The following is a 6,000-nucleotide window of genomic DNA, read 5'->3' as shown; positions in this document are numbered from 1 at the left end:
GAACTTTAGAATCTCAAACTTCTACATTTGATGCCAAAACCCGTCAGATCACATCCGTTTGACCTCAAATTTTGCACACAAGTCATATTCGACATTACGGACCTACTCCAACTTTTGGAATCGGATTCTAACCCCGATATCAAAAAGTCCACTTCCGGTCAAACTTCTCAAAACCTTTAAATTTCTATCTTTAGCCAAATGACTCCAAAATGACCCACGGACATCCGAATACACTTCCGATCGCGCTCCCAACTCCTGTATCACCATACGGAGCTACTCCCAGACTCGGAATCCCAAACGGACATCGATAACACTAAAATGCACTTCAACCCAAACTTATGAAATTTCTTCCAAAATGCTAACTTCCACAATAGGCGCCAAAACGCTCCCGGTTCATCCAAAACCCGATCCGGGCATACGCCCAAGTCCAAAATCATCATACGAACCTACTGGAACCTTCAGATCCCGATTCCGAGGTCGTTTACTCTAAAATCCAATCTTAGTTAATTCCCTCAACTTAAAGCTTCCGAAATGAGAATTCCCTCTCCAAGTCAACTCCGAACCTTCCGAAATTCAATTTCGATCACGCGTACAATTTATAATACCTGAATTGAAGCTGCTCATGGCCTCAAACTGCTGAACGACGCGCTAGAGCTCAAAACGACCGGTCGGGTCGTTACATGTTGAGTATCTCCTTTAATGTTCCCTTATGTTCGTCTCTATGCACTCTATTGCGATTTTGGTGAATTTGCTAACCAGCTTATTTGCCCTAAAATTAGGGCTCAGACCTATTATGATTTTTATTTCTTGTTCAGTACTTTCCCATAGCTGTCTATATGCATGTTATCTTCCTTTCATTATTCTGACTGATTTTACTTACCCTAAAATTAGGGTTTCGATTCTTATTTCACTTTTCTTATTGATTCTGTCAATCTTTTCTTTCCTTAATTATTACTTGAGAATCTTCAATTCCCAGCCTTGTTTGATTATTATTATACGCATCTATGCACTTGTTACTTATGGTTTACCTTAAATAAAGTTCTGAGTTTTCTTCCCTTAATTGACCATTAGGTGTTTCCTTGATTGATTATTGCCATATTTATGTGCCTAGTCCAGTGCTATTTAAACCTTCCCCCCTTTCCCCTTTAGACAAACTCGAACTCTTAATATTCTCACATAAGAAATCTAGGGCTTAGTTCTATAATCTTTATGATCTCTCTTGGTTACTACTGGTCTTGGATGGCTGAAAGCCAAGGCCAAATATTCTGGACTCTCGACTCTGTGGTATTAATCTGGTTTTCTTGCTTGACTGGTGAGTGACTATCTTTTGTCATTTCATCGCCATATATCCTTGAACTATGTGTACAATCCAGCATATTTAAAGTGCATTCTAAGCAGGATCCCGCCTGTCTATATGATCTCTTTTAGTCCTATAGTTGATACTGTTAGTTCTGAGATTGGTTACCTTTGAATAATATGAATCCTCTTAAAGGATAACTTATTGTTTTAACTTATCTCATGCATACTGTTTGCTAGTCCTGAACTTGTTCTGAACTTAGTATCCTTAGGGTACTACTACCATGAAAGTAATTCATCAATCCTAACTTTTAGACTTGTGTTGTTATCTAATTCATGTCCCTCTGGATTCATCTGATAATCTGACTATTTGCCTTATCCCTCTGCCTAAATGTTTCTGTGATTAAACAAGGCTGTCCTGAATGTTAGCATGCACACTTAGTGTAATCAGGTCTTTTCTGACTTAACCTATTTGAAATTGTGTACTTTGCCACTCTTGTTTATTTTCTTAATGCCATTATGCCTACATGTTCTGCTATGATAGTCTCCTTTTGAGAAATCCAAACTGTTTTAAATCTATCCCCACCTCTTTTTATATGTTGTTATTCTTTTACAAACTCCCAATCGTAGTCCTTTAGGTTCTACCCTCAACCACCTAGTGTGAGCACTGCTCAGGGTCTATGTGAGACTCTCGTGAACTCTGACACATTGGGAACTGGTTCCTAATCTCTTTTGAATCATTTCTGAATATGTGATCTTTGACACACTGGAACCTGGTTCTATATGTGCTATGGGCAAATCACTCATATTTGGCTATGTTGTACCTGTGAAATAAGCTTTGAAGTTGATTGGTTAGAAGGCCTGGTTCCCAGGTTTATTTGGGCCTAAGAAAGGCTCCCTATAGTGTATTTTTATTACTGTTGTGTAATTCATTCATTATCTGGTCTGAAATAATTTTGTAATAAACAGATTTTGGGGTATTTAGTAAAATCGGGGGGATTTCTTATTTCCTTTATTTAAACTGGGTAGGAATCCTGCGTATAGGGATTCATCTATGCTATTAATTTTGCTCATTTGTCAAAACTTTTAAGTCCTACAATGTGTTTTAGAAACCCTGCCTATAGGATTTTCATTGGTGATGTCAATTCTGCTTAAACCTGTATGAGTTTTATATGGTGTGTACATTAGAAATCCTGCCTATAGGACGCATAAATATGTGTTAGCAATCATGCCTATATGACCCCAATGTTTGACTCAATTGTTTGCTGGGAATGTGTACAATTTCTGCCCTTGTGCTGCTTGATAGATATCATGCCTATAAGATTTGAATCAATTCAGTAATAGATATCATGCCAATAGGATTAAAATCAATTTCAAACCTAGAGATCATGCCTATAGGATTTAAGTCAGTTTAGTAATTAGAAAGCATGCCTATAGGATTAAGGAAATACAAGGCTGTGAAACATGTCTATAAAGCTAAAATCAACGTGCATCTAGAAATCATGCCTATAAGGTTAAAACCAGTTCGACATTAGATATCATGCCTATAGGATTCTACTAATTGGTTCTGAATACAATCACCACTGCCAATCACTTAGATATCATGCCTATAGGGTTAAAACCAATTCTGGATTTGTAACTGTGATTTATTATTATTCGTCACTGCATGAAACGCCAGATGTCGTACTAAATAAAATCAGTAGGCAAAATAATAGGCCTTAACACTCGCATTAATAAAACTGTTTTTGTATATCACTGCTTGCTTGTCTTCTCACATAGATATCCTGTTCATAGGATTCTGCGATCAATAAAACCTGCTAATCAGTTGCATGCATTTGCTGTTTATGTGTGGAGGTCAATATGAGCCCATATCTGTTTTATGTGAAAAGTCCTAACTGTTTTTTTGTCACCTAGTATTTTAGAATTGAGCAACACAGGCTTAGTCTAGAACCACCCCAAATAGAAGTCCTAATGCCTCCAGGACCATAGGTAAGGGACGGGTAGTGCACGCATAGGAAATGCACTAGCAACAACTAGAGCGCTTTAAGTATCAATTAAAGATAGTAATTGGGTAGCAGGAGATGATAGTCTGTACCCGCTGAATAATATGAGTAACACCCCATCTCGAGGGAGTTACGAAGTATTATTTATGTTGCACGGGGTGATCCTTTAGGCTAAAAAATTTAGGACCCCTATTTGGTAATTCTCTAGCTTCTTTATTAGACTAATTCATTAAGTTTGGCCGGGACCCACCATTGTGGACCATGAGGGGTGACTAACACCTTCCCCTCAAGGTAATTTTGAGCCCTTACCCGATCTATAGTGATGCAAACTGGTAAGATATGAGTTATCTGCTCTAGGTGCCCTAACACACCTTAATCCGTTAGGTGGCGACTCTAATCAATTCCTTTTCCCTACCCTCTCAAAGGAGTTGTCAAAATGTCAAAACCCGATTTCGCGAGAAAAAAAAGGGGGCGCGATAAATACATGATGTTGAAATACTGAACCATACTGAGTTACATGATACTTGAGTGCTGAATAGAGCTAGACTGAGACATGTATTCATGAACTGATTATGAAAAACTGAAACTTCAACTGTTTATGACATGCTGAGTAATCTAGACTAGGACTCATGGGCATCAAACCCAAGTCTATAGATTATGCACTGATTTCACAATGTTTAGAATGAAATTCATGAATGAGTTACGGAGCTAGAGAATAGAAGTTCTACGACTATTCATGGAACTAAGGCATAATCACTTTCTGAGGAACCTAGTAATAGTCATAATGAATGGGACGTAGGGAGAATCATAGACATTCCCAAACGTAAAGAGATTTAGCCTCACATACCTCAATTTCGCCCCTTAATGATACTATAATGATCCACAATACTAAGAACCTTCAATCTACAATAGCAACATCCAATGGAACCCAATATTAGTAACAAATTCCATAACTTAAGCCATTTAGGCATATTATCAAACACCTTGTAGGCATAAATCTCTACATCTCATCACCATATAATTAGTTCATCTAACTACCATCATTCATCAACAATTTATCCCACCATCATGATTAACCAATTTATAACTTCCAAATCATATATATGACCATCCGTCCACACCCAATCAACAAAGTTCCATTAAATAAATATCTTTCAATCTCTATAATAGTTGTGTAATTAAATTGGGAATTTATGGTTTCCAGTCACCATACCAAGAGTTCCAATACTTATTCATACTCATATTCCCTTAATAAATCCATACATGTAAGTCTAAGGGTGTAGGATTACCTTTTTGGAAGAAATCTTGCAAAACCCTCCTTTGAGTTCTTGAAGAAATCTCTTGAAGATCTAAGTATTTTATGTGTAGATTTCATTAATACTAGTGTATAAATGATGGAATTCACACCAAGATAATGGGGATTGCTTACCTTGAAGATGGGAGGGGTTGGAGGTCTTGAGAGAGTGGAGAAGAGCTCCAAAATCTGCCAAACAAAGTGGGGAAAAATAACCCCCGAAGGTCTTATATCAAAATAGGGTCGGGTTGAAAAAAATGAGATTTGCACAGCCGCGGTGCATGGGGTGCCGCACGAGGCAGCACAGTAATGAAAAATGTGTCTAGAAACGAAATTTGGAAGTGTTCTGTAAATCCACATAGCCGCGTCGCATGGGGCGACGCATGGGGCGGCGCGGTAGTCTAAAATTCTGCCAGCTTTTAGTAATTTGGTCATAACTTCTGGTAGGAGTGTCCAAATGACAAATGGTTTGAAGTGTTAGAAACAAGACTCCAAGATGTTTCATTTGATAGGTTTTACATAACATAACACATTATATAAATGTAGATATGCTCGTCCAAAGTGTGGTCTTGTGCGTACTCATTTGGAGTTTTAGTCTATCATGTAATTTTCCAACTTGGCTTAGACTTAGGTCTCTCCTTGGACCCCAACTCACTTACGATATGCCTCGTACACTTATTATCGTATCCAATTGATAACCATCACATTAATACTCATTTAATGCATCCACAGCTGATTCAAATTTACGGGGTATTGTATTATCTCCCCCTTGGGATCATTCGTCCTTGAATGATTGTCCTGGTTGTATCTCGGCTAACTCCGGACTTTAAATGGGTCTGGTGGGAACATGAACTTTCACTAACACTTGCATACTAAACTAAATGAATACACGATTTCTGAACTAATGAGATACTGAACTGAATAGGTACTAGACTGAATGGCTACGAAACTGACTAAACACCGAAAGACATGGAGATTGTATAATAAGGTCTGAATGAGAAAGTTAGATACCTTCGACATTTCTCCAAAATACCTACCAGCTAACAGAGCATAACACTAGCTCCAAAGGGCATAATAATACGCATAACATGATACATATACATGAACACTTGTCTGTTATGGATACGTGAATTCTGAACTAACGTGGATATATGAATACTGAACTGGTACGAATAATCGAGTGCTGAACTCACGTGAATATCTGATAACTGAACTCACATCAATATCTGAGTATTAAGCTAGCATGAATATCTGAGTACTGGACTGACATGAGTATCTGAGTACAAAACTGACTTGAATGTTCTAACATGAGATCTGAATACTGAAAACACAAATGTCGTGACATGAGATTTGAATACAAGAAACTTGAATGTTATAACATAAAACGTGAAATACTTGTGTACAATC

The sequence above is a fragment of the Nicotiana attenuata genome, unplaced genomic scaffold, assembly GCF_001879085.1.
Source record: "Nicotiana attenuata strain UT unplaced genomic scaffold, NIATTr2, whole genome shotgun sequence".
In the NCBI taxonomy this organism is placed as follows: Eukaryota; Viridiplantae; Streptophyta; class Magnoliopsida; order Solanales; family Solanaceae; genus Nicotiana; species Nicotiana attenuata.
Note: the sequence above shows the minus strand (reverse complement) of the source record.